At 39.8% G+C, this 12,054-nt stretch overlaps 1 pseudogene; it reads right to left on the bottom strand.

Moving 5' to 3' along the window:
* Nucleotides 1-2,433: 2,433 nt before the first annotated feature.
* LOC138715589 (xaa-Pro dipeptidase pseudogene) lies at nt 2,434-10,778 on the bottom strand (annotated as a pseudogene).
* Between the last annotated feature and the right edge of the window lie 1,276 nt (nt 10,779-12,054).

The raw sequence follows: 12,054 nt of genomic DNA, 5'->3' as shown, positions 1-12,054 counted from the left end.
TTCAAAACTAATGCACACAACTTGGATTTGAATGTGTAAATTATTATCCATTTAATTATATTGAATGCAGAGATAGTCAGTCATGGTTCTTTTTAGAAAGATTATTTTTTTCATATTGTGTAACACTATTTGTTAATTTTGTGTAATATTTGTTTTATTTCGCGGCAACTAAATATCGCTACACTGTTGCTAGTATTGATGCTTTTGTTAGCAATACATGAGATCTGTGCAGGACATGAACATGTGTTATTCAGGCTGATGCCTTGGATTCATCGGCCTGTTTAAATAAAGTGCAAACGTGTTCATTTATTATCTATATCATTGTTCATCTCGTGTGTTTTTGCCAGTAATTTTACTAGTTATAAAAGTTACTTGTATTTGACTTAACAATACTGTGAAAGTTTTGATTGCCTGTATCTGTAAATTTCGTTATTAATTTCGGAAATATTATTGTAACTGTTAGTAGGTGCATTATTAACTGCACACCTGGTAAAATAGCTGGTTTAATTAATGTGTTTTATATAACATAATGTAAACGTGACTTGTGATTATCATCTTTTACTTGAGTGATTTGGGTGCAATCATTTTTTTTTTCTTGGCACCACTACCAGAATGCCTCGCCGGCCGCCACTGCTTTTTTCACACAAATTTCATTTCTGAGTTGGAGATGCGTCTAGCGGTGCATGACGTTTGCTGCGTTGGCTGCATTTTAAAACTGTAGTACGGAAAACATACCTTCAAGTACTCTTGGAACCCCACCTAGTTTAATAGGTTGGCGCCTTGTGCCACTCACGCACCCAGCACGTCCGCATGTGAATGATTAATGTTGAGTGTCTCGTGAGGGTTGTGTGTGGTCAGGGAGATTAGGCTTCATTTTTAAGCGACAGACCATTAGCAACAACTTCCTGAGGTAGCCAGTGCGTCAGTTTTGTTTGCTGTGCAGCTCAGTGCATCCTTGAAGTGTCATCGAACAAGAACGGTGGTGGTTTATACGAGTTCTATGACTCTAGTTAGTCCCATAATTGTTTTCTGGTGCCCTGTACACATCTCCGCTTAGCAATATTTCACTCATAAACATCTGTCAGTTTTTTAGAAGCTTGTCATATGATTTCCATAATTGAATTATTTATACAACTCACTTTTAAAACAGATTTAAACTATTACACTTTTACTACGTCATACTACTTTTGATCAACAAAACATGTTTCAACCAATCATGACTGCTTATCCTTGCTTATTTACTTACTTACTGGCTTTTAAGGAACCCGGAGGTTCATTGTCGCCCTCACATAAGCCCGCCATCGGTCCCAATCCTGAGCAAGATTAATCCATTCTCTATCATTATATCCCACTTTCCCATCTACGTCTCGACCTCCCTAAAGGTCTTTTTCCCTCCGGCCTCCCAACTAACACTCTGTATGCATTTCTGGATTCGTCCATACGTGCTACATGTCCTGCCCATCTCAAACGTCTGCATTTAATGTTCCTAATTATGTCAGGTCGAGAATACAATGCGTATAGTTCTGTGTTGTGTAACTTTCTCCATTCTCCTGTAACTTCATCCCTCTTAGCCCCAAATATTTTCCTAACCACCTTATCCTCAAACACTCTTAACCTATCTTCCTCTCTCAAAGTGAGAGTCCAAGTTTCACAATCATAAAGAACAATCGGTAATATAACTGTTTTATAAATTCTAACTTTCAGATTTTTTGACAGCAGACTGGATGATAAAAGCTTCTCAACCGAATAATAACAGGCATTTCCCATATTTATTCTGCGTTTAATTTCCTCCCGAGTATCATTTATATTTGTTGCTGTTGCTCCAAGATATTTGAACTTCTCCACCTCTTCAAAACATAAATTTCTAATTTTTATATTTCCAATTCGTACAATATTCTGGTCACGAGACATAATCATATACTTTGTCTTTTCGGGATTTACTTCCAAACCTATCTCTTTACTTGCTTCCAGTAAAATTCTCGTGTTTTCCCTAATCGTTTGTGGATTTTCTCCTAACATATTCACGTCATCCGCATAGACAAGAAGCTGATGTAACCCGTTCAATTCCAAACCCTCTCTGTTATCTTGGACTTTCCTAATGGCATATTCTAGAGCAAAGTTAAAAAGTAAAGGTGATAGTGCATCTCCTTGCTTTAGCCCATCTGACAAAAACTGACCTATACGAACTCTGCTGTACGTTTCACTGAGACACATTTTAATTAATCGAACTAGTCTCTTGGGAGTACAATTTTTATCACCTCCCTAGAATTTGTTTGTTTTGTTTGCCAACATTGTGCTTTCAATAATTATTGTACCTTTTAAAAACATTCATGTTTATTTCATTTATTTATGAGATTCAAACTGCTGACTAAACACATATCATATACACTTTAGCTGTTTATTTCATAATTTTGAGAGCACCCTCTCAGTGTACTACTCGCGTATACGAAAATAATTTGTATTGACACGAGGCTCGCTCAGCGACCTCCAGTTCATGAGCTGCTCGATCTCCTGCACGGTGCGGGGCAGGACTGTGAGGTTCTCGACGCCCTTGTCAGTCACCAGCACGTTGTCCCCTGTTCGTGCTCCTCCAAACCCGCGGAAGCGCTCGATGGCGTCCTCCACGAGGTACTGACTCTGCTCTGGGTGCGCAAGTGCCTCGTTCAGCAGGGCGTCCACGAAGCAACACCCCAGCTCGATGGTGAGCACCATGCCTTCTTCCAGGATCAGCGACGTGTACGACTTGGGCTGCACGTAGTCTCTGATGTCCGTATCTGTTGGGGGTGTAAATAACGACTTACTGTTAAATTCGAAGTTCATGGGTTCAAACCCAGCGGAGGATTCTGTCTAGTTGTCTATCTCCTTTATTTATATCTATGTATTTTACCCGTCATTCTACATGTAGGCCTACATATTTCTGTCTTTGTGTCTGTTTTTCTGTGTGTCGGTCTTTCCTGTGTGCCTTTATCTTTCCCTGTAGGTCTATCTCTCTATGTGTCAGTTTTTGTCTGTATGTATGTCTTTGTCTATGTATTTGTGTGTGTCTTTCTCTGTAGGTCTGTCTTTATCTGTGTCAGTTTTTGTTTGTCTTTGCCTATGCCTATATTTGGTTGTCTCAGTCTTTGACTGTGTCTGTCATTGTCAGTCTCTTTATTTATGCCTGTCTTTGCCTGTGTCTGTATTTGATTGTGTCTGTCTTTGCCTGTTTCTGTCTTTGCCTGTGTCTATATTTACCAGTGTATGTCTTTGCCAGTATATCTTGGCCTGTGTCTTTCTTTTCCTGCGTCTATATTTGACTGTGTCCGTCTTTGCCTATGTCTATATTTATCAGTGTATGTCTTTGCCTGTGTCTCTATTTGCCTGTGTAAGTGTTTGCCTGTGTCTCTATTTGCCTGTGTAAGTGTTTGACTGTGTCTGTCTTTGCCTATGTTTCTCTTTGCCTGTGTTTATATTTGACTTTGTCAGTCTTTGCCAATGTTTGTCTTTGCCTATGTTTGTCTTTGTGTCTATATTTGCCAGTGTATGTCTTTGCTGTGTTTGTCTTTGCCTTTGTCTATATTTGCCTGTGTCTATCTTTGATTGTGTTAGTATTTGACTTTGTCAGTGTTTGAGTGTATCTGTCTTTGCCTATGTTTGTCTTTGCCTGTGTTTGTCTTTGTGTCTATATTTGCCAGTGTATGTCTTTGCTGTATTTGTCTTTGCCTTTGTCTATATTTGCCTGTGTTTATATTTGGCTGTGTCTCTCTTTGATTGTGTTAGTATTTGACTTTGTCAGTCTTTGAGTGTACCTGTCTTTGCCTGTGTTTGTCTTTGCCTGTGTAAGTGTTTGACTGTGTCTGTCTTTGCCTATGTCTATATTTATCAGTGTATGTCTTTGCCTGTGTTTATCTTTGCCTATGTTTGTCTTTGCCTGTGTCAGTCTTTGACTATGTCTATATTTATCAGTGTATGTCTTTGCCGTGTTTGTCTTTGCCTGTGTTTGTCTTTGCCTGTGTCAGTCTTTGACTATGTCTATATTTATCAGTGTATGTCTTTGCCTGTGTTTGTCTTTGCCTATGTTTGTCTTTGCCTGTGTAAGTGTTTGACTGTGTCTGTCTTTGCCTATGTCTATATTTATCAGTGTATGTCTTTGCCTGTGTTTGTCTTTGCCTATGTTTGTCTTTGCCTGTGTCAGTCTTTGACTATGTCTATATTTATCAGTCTATGTCTTTGCCTGTGTTTGTCTTTGCCTATGTTTGTCTTTGCCTGTGTAAGTGTTTGATTGTGTCTGTCTTTGCCTATGTCTATATTTATCAGTGTATGTCTTTGCCTGTGTTTGTCTTTGCCTGTGTAAGTGTTTGACTGTGTCTGTCTTTGCCTATGTTACTCTTTGCCTGTCTCTATCTTTTCCTGTATTTGTCTTTGCCTTTGTTTATATTTGACTTAGTCAGTCTTTGACTGAATCTGTCTTTGCCTATGTTTGTCTTTGCCTGTGTCTATATTTGCCAGTGTATGTCTTTGCTGTGTTTTTCTTTGCCTTTATCTATATTTGCCTGTGTTTGTCGTTGCCTGTGTTTATATTTGGCTGTTTTTATCTTTGTGCCTATCTTTGATTGTGCTAGTATTTGACTGTGCCTGTCTTAGTCTTTTTCTGTGTTTGTCTTTGCCTGTGTTTATATTTGACTGTGTCTGTATTTGCATGTCGCTTTCACGGTGACAGTGGTCAGAATTAGACTTCCATCGTTCCTGGAACTTGACATTTCCAACGTTTTGGAGCTACATACAGGTTCCATTATCAGTGCAAAAGGTAAGACCAGAGGGGCGGCGACACGGTGGAATACCCAAAAGCCTAATTCTGATATCCTGTATAACCTACCATATGACTGGTAATGCCTAGACAACATATCGCCTAAGCTACAGTATGAAGCTGTCGCAAGATAATGAAATGAGATGTACCCACGAAGCGGCCCAACACGTGAGGCATAAACACGGTGCCGACGCCGCTGGCCAACATCTTGTCCAAGTTGCCCTGCAATAAACCCAGGGCGGCGAGGGCGCCGAGCAGGGCGCGCTGAGCTTCCAAGTGCAGGCTGAGCCAAGACACGTCGGGGCCCGCCGCCGCCAGCACGGCGTCCCTGGCGGCCAGCACGGCGCCGTACACTGCGGCCTGCTCGTCGCTGAAGAAGCCGCTCACAGGTATCGAACACACGACCTCGCAGTCATATCCGCAGTAAGAGGATTCGACGCGGAAGAGGTAAAGCTCGCCGGCCTGGACGACTCCATCTGTTGGGCTGAGGTTGCGTGCACGACACCCTCCCAAGAAGCAGACGAACTGCGCCCACATGGCGTCGAGCTGCTGCTCCTTGAGGCCGGGACGCACTCGGTGCATGACGTGGCGTAAGGCGTCGTTGGCGACTCTGTTGACGTGGCGCAGCACTTGCACTTCGTGAGGCGTCTTGACGATGCGGCAAGAAACCAGCTCGGCGCCCAGGAGCTTGAAATCCACGGCGAACTGCGTGGGTAGGACGGCGCCGGGAAGAGTCAGGATGAGGTGCGGTTGGAACTCACGCAGAACTGCTTCTATATCGGACGCCGAGTGCACTTCTTCCACCAAGTGTCGATCCCGGATCTCCTCCAACGCTGGCTGAATACCCAGCTCTACAGAATCATGGGCGCTACGCCTCGGCACGAAGAGCAGGGATAGTCCAGTCCGTACCTGAGAGCAAAGATAGTGGGTATTATTCTTTCATGTGACGTATAGCTTCTTTTTATCTCTCATTATCTAATTTTCAGTGAGATTACTGGACGACATTCTTGATGAATGGAAACAAGTAGTATATGGGGGTTTTAGAATTGGACGAAACAAAATATTGAACGCATTATGTTTTGCAGATGATATAGTTTCAATTTTTGACAGAGAGGACAGGCTACAAAATGCATTTTATCAACTAAACAAAATATGTAAGAATTATAATATGATAATATCAAAATCTAAAACTAAAGTAATGGCGTTACAGGGAAGGAACTCAGTAAGGACAAAAATAGTAATAGAAGACAAAGTAATAGAACAGGTTTCACACTTCCAATATTTAGGCTACAATGTAACTTATGAAGAAGAGCAAGACAAATAAGAAACACAAACATTTCAACATGTTTGTGGAACAATAAGACGATCATTGAGGAATAAAGTAAGAAAAGATACGCAGCTAAGATTTTACATAACGATGGCACTACCAGTGGTGATGTATGGAAGTAAGGCCTGGGTCCTGAAGGAAAAAGAAAAGGGTAAAATTCAGGCGGCTGAAATGAGCTTCCTACGAGAGAAGAACATATTAGAAATAAGAAGATTAGAGAGGAACTAAAAGTACAACCACTACTACTGCAAATAGAAGAACATAGAAATAATTGGGTGGAACATCTAGTGAGAATGACAGAAGACAGAATACCGAAGATGGCAATGACATATAGACCTAGAGGAAGAAGAACAATAGGAAGACGAAAAAACGCTGAACTGAACAGATGTGAGATCGGAACAGGCGAACACCTAATCCATGAAAGCAGATGATGATGATTATTTAATTTTCAGTGTTTTCTTGGCTTTAGCCTCTCGCGCCCCCCACGTTGTATTCCATCCTTTTTCTCGATGTTCGAACTGGCAACACTACCCATTATCTCCTGGCTTAATTGCCTCGTGAATGGATTAGGGATTAGAGAACGGTGGCTAGGGGCGGGTTGAGGACCGCCCTTCAGCATGTCGGCCAGATTGAGATCCATTGTGCACCACGAATTATGGGATGAATGAGGATGAAGTGGACCAGCCCATCGGCCGCATGAGACCCCTTACCCGCTCACCCAAAGCGTCCCCTACACCCCCAACCTAAGTTCATACCGCCAAGGTAACCAAGAAGCACAGGATCCATTCCAACGCCTTTCCAAGTTGTTGAAGCGCTCTTCGAAGTGCTCTTAAGGAATGAATCCTGGCAGAAATATTGCGGAAGGCTTGGGACTCGGAGACTGTTTCGGAGAGGATGTCTCTCCAGCAAGCGGATGAAGAGATGCGTCATGACCTGCATATGCCTATAAGTCCGAAACCTAGGAAATAAACGGAAATTACAGAGGGGGACGTGTAATTATGATGGCGAAATGAGTCTGAGGTCCAACGCCGAAAGTTACCCAGCAATTCTGCGTCAATTGGTTGAGGGAAAATCTAGGAAAAAATCTCAACCAGATAACTTGACCCAATCGAGCCATTCGTTTCAGGTCAGACGTGCTAACCGTTACTCCACAGCGGTGGCGATCCATGCGTCAATCTCTCCGGAGTTGTAATGTTTAGGAAGTTTATTAGTTATTTTACGACGCTTTATTAAGTGATAATGTTATCTAGTGTCTGAATGAGATGGTTATAATGCCAACGAAATGAATTCAAGGTCCAGCGCCGAAAGTTACCTAGCATTTATTTGTTCTTAATTTGTTGAGGGAAAACCCTGGAAAAAACCTCAACCAGGTAACTTGTCCCAACCAGAATTTGAACCCGGGCCCGTCCGTTTCACGGACATTCATGCTAACCGTCACTCCACAGCGATGAACGGTAGGAAGTTAGAATCCTGGCTATGTGAAAGAGGAAGTACGAATATGTGTCACTTTCGTGACAGTTTTTTTATTTGTTGTGTGGAAGGACTTCTGACTACATTTTACAACTTGTACAGAAGAGTAAGCTAATTATAGAAAAAGTGGGTTTTGCTATATTTCTGTTTGCATTGCATTAATTTTGGAAAGTAATTCTTACGGAATCGTTACGTTTCTTTTTATGTTGTCTCGAGAAATTATCGGTTGGCATATAATTATATACAAAAAATAACGTTTTTGAAGACAATTTCCAAACACTTTCCTTCACACTTTATCTTAAGTGTGTAAGAACATTATAATAAAAATCACAACATCGATAACTAGCAAATCGTCATTTCATATAATTATTACATAATTATATTTTTCATCGAAAGCCATTCTTCATGTGCACCGCTACCTGCGCATAGACAGACAGCACGATGATGATGACAATGACGATGATGACGATGATGATGATGATTATGATGAGAAAATAAAATATATGGTAACATACTGTCAGTTAGAATGAAATATTAGGAGCGTTAAAATCTATACAAACTATAGTGCATAAGTTACATTTAATTTTTTACTCTCGTGGATGTAAAGCCGACGCGACAGTACACAGGCCTGTACACAGGCAAACGTGGAAAGATAAAATGTATAGCCTATACTGTAGGTCTACTGCATGTATGTATGTATGTATGTATGTATGTATGTATGTATGTATGTATGTATGTATGTATGTATGTATGTATGTATGTATGTATGTATGTATGTATAAACATTAAGATATACAATTGAACTACATTTAAGCTACTTTACTTAAAATTAAATAGTATAAATTTTTTGGTTAACTAATTTAAATAGTGACTAAATAAAGAACATCAAAGCAAACGAATTCTATTCTGTCAAGGAGAAGAAGAGACATTGATCTTCCACGAAAGAGAAAGCAGGTTGAAGCAGGAACGGGATAAGTCCTAACCTTGAAATATTGATGACAACGACGACTTATTGAAGATTGTGACTCAGGTATTCAGAAAAAGCTGGAGTCCCTGATTATGTGGTTAGGATAGTGAAGAAACACTGCTTAAGTGTAGTGAACATGAAGACACGTTTATGTCGACCACAAACTACTGTTAATTTTCTTCACAGTTAATCAGTATAGTTTTGCAAAGTATTTTATTTGCGAAATTTTTACTTCCATTCGAATTTGATCCATCATCTACTGTTTTTAAAACTTTGTTACACACTACTTAGTTCTTGTTTTGTAGGCCTGTCCGATTGCCTTGAGTAGTTTAAAAAAATAAATGTAAACTTGTATCAATTTTAGTTTGTAATTTTAGTTAGGCTCTGACGGTTGTTACTCTGAGTTAAATTTGGTTAGCTTAGGTCCATTTTAGTTTGTAATTTTAATATTGACGTCTTAAACGTTGTTATATATACTATTATATTTATATAATTATATATATTTACTAAGAAATGTGCGAATAATGGGAATTATGAAAAATATTCAATTGTCTCTACATTACAGTAAATATAGGATAAATGATACGCAAATGAGCGCCATTTCGTAGTGCTATGTAAAATCACTCGGCTAACATGCATAGCAAATGAAAGCATACAGCTTCAGTGAGATCTCTGGTAAAATACCTATCAATTTTATCCATTTTGTGTTGTATTTTTCTTGAACCAAAAATACAATACAAATGGAGTAAAAATTAATATTTTATATGGATAAAACGCTTTAAGTACACATTACCGTTGCTAATTTCAGCTGTTTTCTTTCGTTTTATATTGTGACAGCGACGTGAGATTCGAACTCACGACCAGCGTCCCGCAAGAGAGAAGATCGCGCGGAGCAATTTGGGATGGCGCGCGGCGTAGAGGGGAAAGGGCCAACGCGGCGAGAGAGTGGAGAGAGTTTGCGCGCGCATCTTCTGCTTGCCTAGAGAGGCCGAGAAATCCGTCGAAATGGAAGACTCGCGAACTTTCGAGGCTACGTCGCTGTGGTTATAAATTACGGTCGCGAAGGAATGACAGAGTTTTTCAGTTTTCAGTTGATTAGTCAGCCAGTCAGTGAGAAAGCCAGAGCAAGCAAGTCAGTCTTGTGTACCGGAGTTCGACTCGAGTGTGCGTCCGCATCTGCGTCAGCATCCGAAGGCCTGAGTTCGAGTGCAGTGGACCGCAGTTGGAGGGACCTGAGTTCGAGTGCAGTGGACCGCAGTTGAAGGGACCGGAGTTCGAGTACAGTGAACTGTCTCTGAAGGTCTGTGGTTCGAGATACTGTGGACTCGAGTGACTGAGATAGAAGAACTGTGAACTGAGAACTGATAGTTCTGATTTGTAAATAGTGCTTTGTAAATATTAGTTAAGATTAACAGTTCATTGTTGTGCGTAATAGTCCAAGTAAATTGTCATTGTCGTCGGTGGAGTGCTATAACGAATACTGTGTTGAGTGAAGATCCAATTGTTGACGAGAGCGTTTAAGGTGAATTGTAGGAAGGAATTACTGTTGTGACGAATAAATTACATTGTTGTTACTAATAAAATTCACAATATGATACCCTAGTGATTTTACGGAGCGTTACAAAATGGCGTTTCTTGCTTATCATGTAATTAATTATTTATTACCGGAATTGTATTAATATGTGCATTTCGCTTTTGGTAGACTTCGTCGTACCGGAACCAAATAAACATTATTTCTATGATAAAATGACAAATTTCCGTTTTCCTGCTAAGAATCGAAGTCAAGTTTACTATGTGTTAGCTATTCTGTCATACGAGCTACAGAGAAGGAATTGCCTAATTTGTAATTTCCTTAAGTTAACCATTAATAAATTACAAGAGCTGCATTTGAAATTAATTTCAATTTTTTGTGAATGAGCCGCTCTAACCTGGATGACGCCCAAACAGCCCGACTGCTCGATACCGAAAGCCCAGAAGAAGGACTGGTCTTGTCGGAACTCGTAATGTTCCAGAGTATCATAAATGCGTACACGCTCTGCTGCTTGCAGCACGATGAGAGAACTTTTTGGTACCGTCGTCATACCACGCAACCGCCTGCACAATCTTTGTCGATTTTCTGCAAACATTTTGCTGGATAAATTGCAATAGATGTCATTGCTTCCTTCCATGTCTAAACAGCACATCCGAACTGAAAAAAAAGAAACGAAAGAAAAATACTCCGAATAACGCCTGCATCAGACACGGATCACATTTAGTTGATTTCCATTGTTGAAGCGTTGTTAAAATTCCACGCAACCAAGTCTTTTTGCTCGCTTTAACACAGGGATCAAGATGAATTGTCAAGGCCGGTGAAGGAGAAGCGAAGCGAGCATCAAGTCGGCCGTGGTTGTAGGCTACAATAATTACGATTATGTATACCAAAGAGTACATACTAAACCAGTGGTTCCCAAACTTTTCGAAGGCGCAACTCACTTTTGGGCGAGACTTCTATATGCGACCCCCACTACCAAACTGCTTTAGGGCACTTAACCCCATTCAAAAAATACAAATCCCTGTAAAATCGAAAACAATGATAATTTGACTCAAAATTAGTGGAGACCACGAAAAAAATGACCGAAGTATAAGAATATCGTGTAACAATGACACCAAATATTACATGTACATCGTTTCCAGTAGCCCACTCTACTGGTATTTTCGATTGAATAGAAGTTTGCATGGACAGATTTAGCATTTTACATTCAGGGATAAAATCAAAGGATTTATAAAGAAACTTGATTTCTGGTCGACATTACTTGACAAAAATGAATGTGGTGCATTCCAGTGTATTAAAGAAGTCTTGTAAAATTTGGCTACGTATGATAAGACAAATACTAAGTTTGTTTTTGCGAACATGCAATTAAGTTCGCAAAATTCTAAACAACTTTTTCAGTATTTTCCGAAAGACACTTAAAACAACATGAAAGGCTCAGCTGGATAATAAATCCATTTTTTGGACAGTTGCAATCAACTGGCTGAATTAAAAAAATGAAAACTTAATTGAAATATGTACATACCTACTGATGGAATGTTCTTTTTCAGAGTAATCTATACTGAGTATTTACATTGATTTTAAAGACCTGCCAACCACTAGATCACAGAAGATGACGACTGTGATTGTATTTGTATGAAATATGATCGTCACTTCATTTTGTGCGGCAAAGTTTCGACGAAAACCTTAGTAAATATAAAACACTGATTGGATGTTTCGGTAAGTGCTGCAGGAGAATATCACATTATCCGTAACTGGAAGTGAAATAGTGATATAAAATATACATATTATTCTTATGATCAAGAAGAGAAAGATATGATGATTATAATATAAATACTAAATAATACGGTATTGTACTCGTACAAGCTCATGAACACTCTAGCTATTGACATAGGCCTTTGTATTATTTACGAATTTTACATAGAGAGAAATTACAGATACAATTTACCTTATTTCTTTTATGTACACACCATGAA

Source organism: Periplaneta americana, chromosome 15, assembly GCF_040183065.1.
Source record: "Periplaneta americana isolate PAMFEO1 chromosome 15, P.americana_PAMFEO1_priV1, whole genome shotgun sequence".
Taxonomy (NCBI): domain Eukaryota; kingdom Metazoa; phylum Arthropoda; class Insecta; order Blattodea; family Blattidae; genus Periplaneta; species Periplaneta americana.
The sequence above is the reverse complement of the archived record's forward strand: the minus strand, read 5'-3'. Positions and strand labels throughout refer to the sequence as shown.